At 41.0% G+C, this 14,954-nt stretch overlaps 1 long non-coding RNA gene across 1 annotated transcript in view; it reads left to right on the plus strand.

Moving 5' to 3' along the window:
* The first annotated feature begins 9,555 nt into the window (after positions 1 to 9,555).
* The window catches only part of LOC129051673 (uncharacterized), a 92,377-nt gene continuing 86,978 nt past the window's right edge, over positions 9,556 to 14,954 (plus strand). The window contains exon 1 of the long non-coding RNA XR_008516100.2: positions 9,556 to 9,660. This is a non-coding gene — a long non-coding RNA (uncharacterized LOC129051673). The remainder of the gene's footprint in view (positions 9,661 to 14,954) is intronic.

Raw genomic sequence — 14,954 nt, forward strand, 5'->3', positions numbered from 1 at the left:
CCCATCTCTAACTTTAAGAAATAAATTCTCCTTCTTCTTTCAGGGGCATTGTAGTAATACCAGTGGAAACTTATTCCTCTTTGGGATACTATCTTTTGACATGGCTGTGTTATCCAGTCAGGCTAGGAGGCTCAGAGCATATTAGGGTCTAAGAATAATTAGCTTGAGTGTTGGCCTCTGTCCTTTTACCGGTGTACCAAATATTAGCAAACAAAGGGATAGCACTGCAGCAAATCACTTTGCTTGTGAATGCAGCTGAATTAAAAAAAACCTGTTCCAAAGTTGGTGGACAGTAACCATGTAGATAAACCTCTATCCATCCATCTGCTCATCAAGTCATCTGTCTGTCCATCTACCCAATATTTGATTTATTTTTAACCCATTAATTTATCAATCAAATATTTGTTGTGTGCCTACTGTGTACTAAACACTCAACAGACCCAAAAGGAGTGGGAAGAGAATGGGGAAAATTGTCAGGAGCAGAGCTGTCTTCTAGCCTGTTTTCCTTCTCCCAATTCAAGCATCCTTGACCCTTTCCTCAGTGATGTGGGAAATAAAATGATGCCATTGGCCCAGGTGTCAATATTTATTACAAGGACATTCTACAACTTCTTGGCTCTAATCAGTTAGGGACGGTTTGCCTTCTAGATCCTCAACTCTTCAACTTTCCCCTGAACCCTACTCTCAATCTAGTATGAGTTCAAAAGAACCATAGAACCTTAACCCACCTCGTGCCAGGATGTACTCTGTTGTTCTCTGGGGCATGAATGCCATATTTGAGAAGGACGCCCACTTTCAGCTGGGCCTGGTTGGAGAATTGTATAAACAAGTGTCAATCTACAGTGTGACAGCTCTGGGAAATGAGATATTCAGCAGATCTTCTGCCACTGTGGAACTTCGGGGTGGGAGCAGGTACATCTCATGGGGCAAGGACAGTGGGTTGGGTATAATAAATTCAGGTTTCCTTAATTTACTTATTCTTCTCTAGGAAAAAAGGATGGGATCACATGTATTGATATATGTGTTATGTGCCTGGCACTGAGCTAGGATTGATAGAATTTTGTCTTCACAAAACCCTCCTAGGGAGGTGTTCTTATCCCCATTTTACGGAGGAAGAAACTGAGGCCCTGAGAGAGTAAGCGGCTTGCCCAAGACTTCACAGTCCAGAAGAGATGAGGCTGATAGTTGAAGATGTCCTTTGTTTACAACACTGTTCAGCCTCTTCTGTTCAACATGAGTCAACCGCTAAAGGGCTGACAGCACTGCACCAGAATGTGCTGCAAGTCATCCCAATCAACGCAACCCACGCCTGCCGCAGAGACACCTGCAGCCCCCTGGTACCTGAAACTCTCTACTTCTCTGGGAGGGAATAGGGCTGATTCAGGACACAATGGCAAATTGATCATTTTTCACTTTCTTATAGCCCCCGTCACTGCCCTCCTCTTCCTTTTCAATATTTCCACCACTTTGGGGTATCCAAAGCCCCTAGTGCAGAGAAGCAGCCTGACACAATGGGGTGTCTGTAGGTTTGGGATGGAACCCTGGCTCCGCAACCAACTGGGAGACCTCAGGTAAGCTTCAGTTGCCTCATCTGTAAAAACGGCATCAATGGGGTCTATGTCACATTGGTAGTCTAGCCATAGAAACTGGCATACACAGCAGAAACTCATCAAATGGGACTCACTTTTTCTTAGCTTGATCTGCCTACAGCATTGCTTCATGATCTTGACCTCTTGTCCTGTGTTCACAGCTGTGTCCAAGGCTTGTTCATCATACCGCTCCCCAGTCTTGATTAGTTTTCCTAAGGCATTTGTGACAATTAAAAGTGGAATGGGGCTGGGTGCAGTGGCTCAACCTGTAATCCCAGCACTTTGGGAGGCTGAGGCAGGCAGATCACTTGAGGTCAAGAGTTTGAGACCAGCCTGGCCAACACAGTGAAACCCCATCTCTACTAAAAATACAAAAATTAACCGGGTATGGTGGTGTACACCGGTAGTGCCACCTACTTGGGAGGCTGAGGCAGGAGAATCACTTGAGCTTGGGAAGTGGATTTTGCAGTGAGCCGAGATCGCGCCACTGCACTCCGGCCTTGGCAACAGAGTAAGACTCCATCTTAAAAAAAAAAAAAAAAGAATAGGTAGCTCTTTCTGGTCATATCTTTGTATCTTTGCATTTGTTTTTCTAGAAATAGTAACTTAGCCCAAAGAATGAATCTCTGCTGGTGATATTTAAAGCAAAATGATGGTCCAGTGAAGAAGACATTTCTGAGCAAATATTTACTGATTCCTAAAATCTTGATGATGAACTCCTTGATGCTTTTCAACATAATCGATTCTGTGTTCTGTAGCTGGCTCTACATGTGAGAATGTTGATGGAAACTGGAGAAACATATTACCAAAGACATTACCATTTTAAACCTAGAACTCATTTAGTCTCTAAACTCTCTCTATGATTGTATTGTTTGTATCTGTCATTGTATTACCAGGAATCCTTAGACCTAAGCCTCACTAATACAATCAAAACCAGCAAACTAGGGAATTATCAGACTGGGAGCTCATTTCATGGTGAAATGTCATGTGCTTAACAGGTGCTGATATCTTGTAGCTAACTTTTCACCTCACCTCCACCTGAATGGTTATTATGACCAAATTGCAGTGCATGACCAAATTAGCAGTTACTGTATTTGGGCAAATATGACACATCTCATTTAATGTATATCTTAGTGTGAGACCAACCAACCTCTAAACACACAGAATGTAGATAAATTTCTTTTAAATGAGCATATAGTAATTTTTGTCTAATCACTTTGGAAGAAATATAAATGTCTGCAATTGCTTTGGAAATTAACCCCACACATGTGCATGTCCACACACATACATATACACCAAGTGCCATCAAATGTTACAACCTCTGAATTTTCATCATAATCTTAAAATTGGCTAGGACTTTAGCAATTATTTAATCTGAAGAGTGAAGAAAATGAGGTTTGGGGAGGGGAAGGAAAGCCTGAGTTTGCACCCCTAGTTAGTGGTACTCTTTGTCTAGTTTTTCCCCCGTGTCCAGTGACACATATGTTCTTCCTCCTTTCTCCTCTTCCCTTGAGTTCCATGACCTTTTCTAGACATCTTCTACTGACTACACAACTGGTTCCCCCACTTTCTTTAGGTCTCTGCTCTCCCTTTGCACCCAACATAAAGTGGCGTCCTAACCCTCAGGACTCCTTAGTCTCCACAGCATTTACTCCCAGCTTCCAGCTTAGGGGTTTACTACCTGATGGATCCAACTAGAATGTAAGCCTCATGAAAGAAAGGACTTTGTTTTGTTCACTGAAAAGTCTGCACCACTGACAGCCATGCAGGGTGCACAACAGGTGCTCAATAAATATCTGTTGAATGAATAGATGGGCATCAACTAGTGAGAGGCAGAGACTGCAGAAATGAAGGTGAGCAAAAGGCTTCTGCTATCATGGAGCATTTAGCCTAGTGAAGGAGTCTTGCATTGGCAATCACATGGGTGTGATACGTTCTATGAGAGGAATTACAAGAGGTCACAGAAGTGCACAACAAGGGGTCTTGACTTGGTCCTGGGGTGCTTATGGACAATAGTGGGAAAAGCCCATGCACACACTGTGTATGTGTCCTGATTACTGAACCAGACTTATAGAACACATTCATCCCTAGTATATTTGAATGATGTTTTGTCAAATACAAGTTGATTAGGTTTCTGCGTGACTACCTTAGTCTCCAAATAGGCTGTGTTTGGTGGTTTAAGAGCTTAGCGGCGATGGGATTATCCTTTAGATAAGATTGTGTAGGGATACATATTCTAAGCATGGAATCCACCATTGATCCACTGGATTTTTTTTGAATGAATTTATTCCAATGGGAAGGCGGCCCTGGAGTTTTCGGTATCTCCCTGGGGAATTCATCTGGGAGAGCGGACTACCGAATGAACGACTACCAAATGAACGACTACCAAATGAACGACTGCCAAATGAGTTTTGTCTACCAAGGGTCTACCAGAGGACCACATGATGTCGCTGTTGCTTAAATATATATGAAAACTCTTTTGTGAGGATTAGTTTATAAAGAAAGTTTCAGGAAGATGGAAAAATGTTATTCCAATAAGAGAAACACTTTTATACACATAAAAGGCATTTTTAAACGTAAAAACAGCTGACTTATATCCCAAAGACTCCTTTTAAATTTTTATTTATTATTATTTTTCCTTTACTCAGCAATATCATAACTGTCTTGGTGTTACCTGATAATTTCTTCTGAAGAATTTAGAGTGCCATTATGTCTAAATATCTTACATATTTAAAACTTGAGGAGATTTAAAATATAAATGTTTCACTGAAACATTATAAAATTCAGAATAAAAATGACATGTGTTGTGAACAGAGGGTTAGAATTACTTCATTTTCTGCACCTGAGACCCTCTCAAAAAATGATCACCTATATACATAGATTACATCCACCTACATTCCTCAAATCAACATGATTTACTTAATATCAGTCTATCACCTGCTTTTAAAAACTTTTCCCTCCTTTTTCTTTTCTTTCTCTCTTACTTCCTTTTTATTTCTCAGAGAATTTTTGTTTCTTTTATCATTTCATGGATTTATTTTGTTAGTTTTAGTTCATTCATTTCTCAAACATTTACTGCATACCTGTTATGTGTAAGATCATATTCTAGGTATTGTAAAAGACAGAAAGTAGGTGAGCATATCATTTCCATATATAAGACTCTTACAGTCTTGTAAGATTGAAGACAAATTCACAAAAAATAACAGAATGAATCTTTATTGCATGTCAGACCCTCTACCAAGTTTTTAACGTGTTATCTCACTTAAATCTCATGATATCTCTTGTTAACTTCATTTTACAGGTGGGAAGACTGAGATTTAGGGAGGATCAATATTTGTCTAAGGTTAAACAGCTTGTGTATGTGGGGGCTGAGAATCGAATCTCAGTACATTTGGCCACAGAGCCTGAGATATGCTTTTTTAGACTTGCAGTAATATTAGGCAAAATAAGGCAAATGTTAAATATAGAGGTTCAAAATGCAATGGAAATTCATATCTGGGGAGGTTTTATGGAGGAAGTGGCATTTGAGATTGGCTTTCAAGGATGAATAGTATTTCACCTGGTAGAGATGAGAAGGGAGTCTCTACCAAACAAAGGTTTAGTTCTGGCTCATGGTATATTTACAAGCTAAACCGACAAGGGTCTTGGTTCCACACATTGACTCAGGGACCCAAGCTGAAGGGCTACTGTCTTACAGTTGCACACTCTGGAACATAAGCAGAAGAGAAAATGATGCATGAAAGTTGTATTGCCTTTGCCCAAAATTGACTCATGTCACTCTGCTCACATTTCACTGGCTAAAACCAGTCATATGGTCCTGGTTAACTGCAAGAGGGCTGGGAAATGTAGGGAACAGATGGAATATTAATGAACATGCTGTCTCTTCCCTATTATTATGCTGCCTCCCTGGAAATGTGGAAAATATGCATTATTATCCAGATTTAATCAGTGGATAGACTTGAGTACAGAAAGATTAAGTGACTCACTGAGGATCACGTGGTCACCTTGGTCATAGCTACCAAGAGCAGGTAGCACAGGCAGCTACTGACACGGCATTATTTCGGGAGCCTTCCTACCATCCCCCACCCCCAGGTCTTATTTCCTCCAATGATTGGTTGGAAAAGATGGAATTTCTACAATTTCAAATGATTTTCTTTGGCTTAAGTCCTCAGTACTTTGCAGATCAAAACAGCCTTTAGAGAAATGCCATACTGAGCCTGACACGTTCAAGCCCCTTTTGGAATGATGAGATGTGGGTGGTGTTTTCTAGCACAAATAAATAAATAAAATAAGCCAGCAAATATAATTTAAAAATGACAGTCATTCTCACTTTAAGCCTGGTGTTTCCCAACCTCTTCCAGTGGAAGATCAACTTACAGGAGGGCATATTTCTCTCATTCACTGGATTCACTGGGTATACCTCTGTGACTAGCCTATCGGCAGTACCTGAAAGACCATTTAAAGAATGAGACCATTGTTGTCTGTGGTGAAAGGAGAATTTGCCTGTTGCAAGTGACATACCATGCAACTCTCTTCTAAACAGCAAGGTGCTTACCCATGTGAAAAAAAAAAAAAAAAAAAAATGAAAGGAACAGCCAGATTTGGTTACTATCGGAGCCACATGATTCAGAGATATCCTTGTTAATGACAGTTGCACAGCTGGATAATTAATCAAAGTATGAAGAGAATATAGCGCAGCCTAATGCACACAGCTCCATCCAGTCTCTGCGGGATCAGGCCATCATCTGTTTATTCTCCTTTGGAATGGCTTGAGAATATTCAATTATTCAATAGCTCCCCTCCTTGCTGTGATGGGATGTATGGTTTTTAATTGGCACCAGGGCCTTTCTGCTCCTATGAACTTTGCTAGTCACTCTTGTGATTCTAGTCCCTGGAAGCATGAATGTTTATCTTTATCTAGAGCTGAGCTCAAACAATGCACCTTGAAGTACTGATCAGCTTTTAAAAAGCAGTTCTGCCAAGTGATTGGTGGCAAAATCATGACAAAATCTTCATTTCAATTTTGTCCTTTTTCTTCCTTCCCATGTTGTACGTGCCACAGAACATTGGATAAAAAGTCTATCTGTAGCATGAACTTTCTCTGCCATTATAGTTAATTTTGTAAATGTTGTATTTTCCTTAGGAGAGATTTTGGGTTTTAATATTAGGCTGGTGCATAAATATTTGCCCATTATGGTGTGTTTCTTTGAAGAGCTTTCTGGAATAGCAATTTAATATTTCTGATATATAAATACAATGTTTTTTCAAGCTTAAGAGAGAGATTATTATAATCGTACAGAGACATTTATTAAGACATAGATTACCACCTATTTTAGGGCCTTTGAACATAAAGTTACAATGAAATCTCATTAAGTGGGCTGCTTCTACTGATTTTACCTCTCTAAATATTTGCCCTCTGTAGTGGAATTTTTCTCCTTCAGGCGCAAATTTTTCCAACCTTCTGTGTTAATTAACTCAAAATGTTCTTTCCCCGGCTTGGTCCCTGCATGGCTCTGCTAGTCAAGATTCCTAACACTTGCCTGCCAACACTTAGTGTTGCTTCACTGCCTGATCATTTCAAGAGTAATAACTTATCACAAGTCCAACTCCTTAGTCGGTTTTCCAAGCCCTATTTAACCTGACCTTCACAAAGGACCCTGCCTTTTATCTTGCCACCTCCCTACAGACATCTTTTCAGTTGATCTCCTTCCAGGTGCTTTGTAATCAAAGTGAGGTTTTCAGACAGCAGCATCAGTCCTACCAAGGGGCTTACTAACATGCAGAAACTCAGGAGTCATCCAGCTGTGGGGGGAAGGAGAATCTGCATTTCCCAGGTCATTCCTGCATACATCAGTTTGAGAAGCCCTGCCCAAGACATAGAAGCTGCAATCTTGCTTCTATGTCTTTGCTTATACTGTTCCCTCCTGAATGCTGTCTCTTCTTCCATCCACTGCGGTAAGTTATTTTATTTTATTTTATTTATTTTTTTGAGATGGAGCCTTACTCTGTCACCCAGGCTAGAGTGCAGTGGCGTGAGCTCAGCTCACTGCAACCTCCGCCTACCGGGTTCAAGAGATTCTCCTGCCTCAGCCTCCCGAGTAGCTGGGATTAAAGGCACCCACCACCACACCCGGCTAATTTTTGTATTTTCAGTAGAGACAAGGTTTCACTATGTTGGCTAGGATGGGCTTAAACTCCAGATCTCAAGTGATCTGCCTGGCTTGGCCTCCCAAAGTGCTGGGATTATAGGCATGAGCCACTGTGTCCAGCCCACTTACATAAATTTCATTCATCTTTTTGGGGCCAGCCAGTTGCGCATATCTCACATATCTCACTTTCTTCCTTAAACTTTGTCATGATACATTTTAAATTGAGTCTTGGTTTGGAGGTAGTTTTTAAAGACAGATCATTAGACAAAAAACTACAGAGTCAAAAATACCCTTGCTTGGAGATTAAAGTTGTCTGTCAAATAAAGCACAGATAAATTAGTGTATCTCATGCTGCCTGTTGGTAAGCTCATCCATGGTCAAATTTTCCTCTCCTATCAGAACATTTTGCCATTTCTTTGGTTGAATACCAGATTCACTGAATGGCTTGTGTTTAGGAACTATATTGTCTGAAGAAGTATGTCTCCCCCACTTCCAAGTTGATATAGCTGAATTTTTGTTAATTTACATAAGAAGTAACTCCCCTGAAACCAGGCCTGATGTGTTCCCACTTGTGTATTTTTTTGTTGTTGTTGTTCCTTTTTTGAGATGGAGTTTCACTCTTGCTACCCAGGCTGGAGTGCAATGTTGCAATCTTGGCTCACTGCAACCTCTGCTTCCCGGGTTCAAGTGATCTCCTGCCTCAGCCTTCCAAGGAGCTGGGATTACAGGCATGTGCCACCAGGCCCAGCTAATTTTGTATTTTTAGTAGCGATGGAGTTTCTCCATGTTGGTCAGGCTGGTCTTGAACTCCTGACCTCAGGTGATTCACCTGTCTGGGCCTCCCAAAATGCTGGGGTTACAGGTGTGAGCCACCGCACCCAGCCTCCCACTTGTGTTTTTATTGCCATGTCGAGTTGGATCTGGTCAGAGCAAATGAATTATTGGGACTATTTCAAAAATATGTTTTGGATTATTTTGAATTAATTATGAATCATTCCCTTTTCATTAAAGAAAGAATCTCAAACATTTAATACATTTTTTTAAAGTAGAAGAAAAAGAAAAACATTTTCTAACTTCCCACAAGGCTTATTTAGAATGGCAAAAAACAGGGAAACAAAACAAGAAGAATGAGAATTAAAAGGAGGAGAAGAGGAAGGAAGAGAAAGAACCTCCATACAAAGTTTAAATAGTAGAAAGATACATTTTAAGTAGGTTAATGTTGCCTGTTATGGACCGAATTGTGTCCCTCAATTCATATGAGGAAGCCCTAACCCCCAATGTGATTACAATTGGAGATAGGCCCTTTAACGAGGTAATTAGGTTAAATCAGGTTATAAGGATGGGGCCTTAATCTGATAGGACTGGTGTCCTGATAGAAGAAGAGGAAGAAACCATGGAGCTCTCTCCCTCTTTCTCTCTCCACAAGCGCACAGAGGACAAGACCATGTGAACACACAGTAAGAAGGCAGCTATCTGCAAGGAAAAGAGGCTGCACCAGAAACCAACCTTGCCGGCACCTTGATCTTGGACTTCTAGCCTCCAGAATGTGAGAAAATAAATGTTTGAGCTTCCTAGTCTATGGTTTTTGTCATGGCAGCCTAAGATGACTAATATATTGCCTATTCAAGATCATTGTCCTAAGGACACGATAGATTGATGTTTTAGCCTGAGGTCTCATTATTTTGGCTGTCACAAAGCTAGAACTAAAGTAATATGATTCCTTGTGTAGCTATTGGTCAGTCCATCTCAGCAATTGCTTCTACTTGATGATGTGTGTGAGATGAACAGAGTAAAATTGCCTGTGTATTCTTATAACTATTTAGATTCTAACCAAAAGCTGCAGCCTCCAAATATTTCCCAATGCGTTTAGGATTTTCAAATGGATTACCTAAATTTTGAAAAAAGTTGAAACTGAAACTCAAGTAAGTTTGCTAAGGTAATGATGTTACTGCAGAAATCTGGTGGGAATTTTAAATAGTTGCAGTGTTACTTCTTTAGCTAATAAAACATTCTTCCAGTAGATCAGAGCAGTAAAGGTGGGAATGTCTTTTTCTCTAATATAGGCTTCTTAGTGAGGTGTTAAGTGCAAAGCTTACATACTCTCTTTTTCCTTTAATGGAGAAAAAAAGACTGTAGGAGGTAGAATTCAAAGTGCTAAAATCGAGGCATGGGAGAAGTGGAAGATGTAGACATTACGGTGCTTCTTCTCTAATGAGGAATCACATCCAACATTCAGGATTCATGAAGAGAACTAGTTGAGGAACTTGACTTGAGCTTATTTTTGGTGCATGTGCCTCTTAATGTTTTGTATTTCATAATATTCTGCATCTAATATCCATAATATTCTGCATCTAATATCCATGGCTCTCAAATGGCTTGACAAATGTTTCATTAATGTTATTTTATGGTAGGATTGGGATGCTCGAGGGTTACATGGAACTGGGGGTCTTGAATTTGGTCTCTCTAAATTATGTTATTTTTCTTCCTTGGTTTGAAGTGTGTCTATGTAGGCATATTGCTGGGGAAAATTACTTAAAGCATATAAATACATTTGTTAAGTATAACATTTCACTCCCCCATGCTTCTTCCTTGGAAATTTTAGGACTCCAGCATTTATTGTTTCAATGGCATGAGTCTTACTGGGGTCACATGACCAAGTGGACAGATTTTTGTGAAAGTCAGGAAGTTTGGGTTTCAATTCCATTTCCACTTCTAATCTTATGTGTCACCTTGGCTGGGCCATAGTGCCCAGATGTGTGGTCAAACATTATTCTGGATATTTGTGTGAGGGTGTTTTGGGATGAGATTAACACTAAGATTGGTAGACTTTGAGTAAAGAAGGCTGGCCTTCCTAATGGGGTTGACGTCATGCTGCTAGTTGAAGGCTTGAATAGAACAGAAGACTGACCCTCCTCCCAGTAAGAAGGAATTCTGCTAGTAGACAGCGTTTGGGCTTGAGCTATAGCATTGGCTTTTTTCTGGGTCTTCAGCCTGATGTCCTTCGAACTTGAACTACAGCATCAACTTTTCCCTGGGTCTCCAGCCTGCCAGCCCACCCTGAATATTTTGGACTTGCCAGCCTTCATAATCACATGAGCCAATTCCTTAAAATGAATCTCTTTATATGTAAATAGAGAGAGAAAGAGAGAGGGAGGTGTATATATATACATGCACATTGTCTTAGTGCTGCTTCTTTGCAGAACCTGACTCTATGGAATCCTGGCTCTGGCCCTTCTCCTCTCTGAGGCCCACGTTTGCAATCTGTAAAGGGAGGAAGTAGAACTGCATAGCTTCTAAGGCCCCTTAGAAATTAAAAATTGCACGATGCAAACGCCTGCTAGTTTTGACATGTATGATTTTTACAAAGAGTAATAAAAGCAAATTCCAGAGAAGTACTAGATAAAAATGTGGAAACACTTCCTCATTCACTGACTTTTGCTTAACATTTAGAGCAATTTGGTCAGTCTCTGCTATAGTAAAATACACATGTCTCGGCATTGTCCCCAAACAAAAAATGTGGCTGGGTTCTGATGCCAAGTCTTTCCTCCTCTGTCACAGTCCTGTCCTCCTTCCCAAACACCACCACCCTGCCAGCATTATCATCCCTGTTATGGGCACCGGCATCTTTCAGGCGAGTCTTGGACCTCCTAATTCCTGTGCCAGGCACCAAGACAAGTGGAATGTCAGCTGACTGAGACCCCAGCTGTCATCCAGAGATAAGAGTCTGGGCACCAGCTATGCCATGACTGCTGTTTGCCTAGGGTGTGATAATTTCTTTGACTCTTAATAATTCTTCCTGATATCAAAACTAACACAGATGAGTGCACAATAGCACTAAAAAGAAAATAAAAGTCACCTATTATAGCACCTACAGATAACTATTCACATTTTATTGCATAATATTCCTTTTGAATCCAGGTAATAATACAATTTAGTCTTCCTTGTCCTCCCTCTTGAGGGTCATCTTGTGCTCATGTACTTTGAGGAAGGAAGGTTTCTTCATTTCTAGTCCAGTTAGGGTCACCAAGTATGAGTGTGCAAGTTGTGCACTGCACAATCTGGAAGGCAATTCATGCTTTCACTGTTGAGCCGTAAGGTCTGTAGTGACTCTGCCACAAGCTTTAATGTTCAGTGGATTTCCCTGAGGGCTTGCAGTTAATGGAGGAGGCCTTAGATAATAGCCCTGCCCAGAACAGAGAACAAGTTACAATGGAAGATAAGACATGCCCAATCTTAAATATTCCCAGGCCATCTTGAACAAGGGAATATTCACAGGCTGCTTCTTCCTTTGGCCTAAAGTTCTCATCATATTTCTGAAACTTGCTCCTATCCACGGTTCACTCATCCTCAGCCAGAACTCTCAAATCTCTCCTGGGGAGGAAGTTCTAAAATCCTGGTTACTTTGTTGTACAGAACATTTAAATTCTTCTCCTAATCCTATCTTTTCAGACCATGAGCAGGGTGCCTTTCTTTCCATATCCGAAGGAAGTCTCAGAAACGTGTTATCTTAAAAGATCAGTTCTGTCCCTAGGAAGACTTCCCTACCAACTGACAGATGTGTAGATGGATGCTTAGATGAAGAGATGGTGATGCTCTTCATTTTCTTTATTGGTTTTTGCGTGTCTCTGGTGTTTGCATTTTCACTGATGGCAGAAAGATAACAAACTTGGCCTGAAACACTGTTTGGGGGCTATGTTCTGTCAGGTTCCAGCCCTAGCTGAGGACCAAGGAGAGTGGATGGATGAATGGCAGGTAGCTGGAAAAAACCTAGAGGAATCATAGTTTCCACATGGCTTTTACTATCTCTTTGGGTGTGAGCAAGCCTGGGCATGAGTGGTGGGCACAAGCAAGCCATGGGTGCAAGTCTAGGCATGAGCTGTATGTACAGCATCAGCAAGGTAATTATACCTTTTACAGACAATAGTGGCTCCAACCCAAGCACGAGCTCATGTGGGTGATCACCTAATGAGCCTCATGTGGCATGCTTACATAACATGCGGAGTTGTGTGCCCGCGCTCCAAACCCGCTGAGTGAAGCTGTGCTGAAAGGCCACCTTGGCCTATTCCTGATTACAGGGCAGGAATATGTACCTTACAGGGTACATAAATATTGAGGTTTAAAGTTCTTACCATGACTTTCTCTCTTCTCAAAGATTTGCCCCTCTTCTTCTCCACAATATGGCATCTAAATCTTCCTAGTGATTGGGGAAGATCCACAGACTCTGTTCAAAGATGCTTGTTGTCTTTCCTGGCTTGCTGCTGGGGTTAGCTCTGGGGTCCAAGCTGGCATCACACAGGGCTACTTCTCTGGGCTTGATCAGGTGGTCCATCTCCTGTGTCAAGGGGTCCATCTCCTGCAGGCTCTGCCCCATGACAGATCCTCTGAGTCCTGGCTATGGGTTGCCCAGAAGCTGGCCTGGGCTTCCCACTCTTCAGCCTCCACTTTGGGGACACCTTTCAGCCACCGTCTGCCTCCTCTGTTGGAAGCACGCAGGAACAGCTGGAACATTCCTTCCACGTCAGTCTGAAGCCAGAGCAACCCAAGGTCCTGTCTTCTGCTCTCACTCTGTGTGTCACACTGCTACTTCAGCATGCTGGCACTCCCTGGGTGGGCACCAGGGAGACTAGGGCTGCCAGAGTTAGCAAAAACAAACATGGGATTCCCAGTTAAATTAGAATTTCAGAGAAACAATAAATGCAATTTTAGTATTATTTAGTAAGTAATATTTGGGACATACTTACACTAAAAAAGTATTTGTTGTTTATCTGAAAATAAAAATTAACTATGAATCCTGCATTTTATCTGACAACCTTACATGGGGCACGGGCACAACATCTCTTTATTTTATTTTATTTTTTTGCTTTCCCTCCTCATTACCTTTGGATGGAATGAGGGTCTGCAGTAGCCCTATAGTCTGATGAGTCCCTGTGGATTTTACCCCCCAATTTGAGATATTGCATTTTAAAGCTAAGCTTATTTATAAATTAGGATTATATTAGGAATAGAGATTTTTTTAATCTACTTCTTTCTCCTTTATCATAGACACTTTTTTCAAGAACATGATTTTTAATGGCTAATGGACACATATGGCTTGATTTTGACTGGATTTCTGATATGTTGAGTTAGAAGTATTTGTTGAGTAGCTCTTAAGTACCAAAGTATTGTTTTTTTTCTTGTCTTTCTTTTTTTCTTTTTCTTTTGAGACAGGTTCTCCTTCTGTCACCCAGCCTGGAGTGCAGTGGTGTAATGATGGCTCACTGCAGTTTTGATCTCCCAGGCTCAAGAGATCCTCTGCCTCAGGCTCCCAAGCAGCTGGGACTACGGGCACATGCTACCATGTCCAGCTAATTTTTTTAAAATTTCTTTTGTAGAGATGGGGTCTCACTATTTTGACCAGGCTGGTTTTGAACTCCTTTGCCTCAAGCAATCCTCCTAGCTTGGCCTCCCAAAGTGTTGGGATTACAGGCGTGAGCCACCATGTCCAGGCAAAGTATTGTTTTGGTGCTGGAGATATAGTGGTGAACAAGTCAGAAATGTGTCTGCTTTCATAAATTTACATGCCAGTCAGGAAGACATATACTAGACATACTAAGTTTTAAGTGTTCTCACCACAAAAAAGTATGAAGGTAATACATATGTGAATTCACTTGATTTAGTCATTCCACAATGTATACATATATCAATGCATCATGTTGTACACCATAAATATAAACAATTTTTTTGTCAGTTAATAAGACAAAATAGACATACTAAGTCAATAAAATTAACTCAACTCATGATGCCTGCTATGGGGATCACGAAAAAGTGAGTGACTGTATGGGGTGGAGTGATCCTGACTGGGCCAATAAGAATCCTTCCCTGGGCTAAGAAAAAGACTCCAGCCGTCTCTTTGACAGCAGTTCTTGTAAGACGTAAAATTTAAGACCTGACAGTGACCATGCTCACTGTTGCATGATGAAGATACCAGTGGTGAGACAGAGTTATCATGCAGGTAGAAGTGGTAACGAGAGACAGGAGCCTTGGAGGCATTCGAGTCCTTGGGTTCAGATGCTCCTGATTTCTACCTTCATCCTTGCCTTTCTGGTTTGTTTGTTAGGCACTTCCTGGAATCCTATGAGCCAATAAATTATATTTTTGCTTTAAGCTAGTATGGTTTGAGTTCTATCATGAGCAGCCTAGAGTTCTAATACTAAAAGGGAGCTCACTAGAGATAATA

This window comes from Pongo abelii, chromosome 17 (genome assembly GCF_028885655.2).
Source record: "Pongo abelii isolate AG06213 chromosome 17, NHGRI_mPonAbe1-v2.0_pri, whole genome shotgun sequence".
NCBI lineage: Eukaryota > Metazoa > Chordata > Mammalia > Primates > Hominidae > Pongo > Pongo abelii.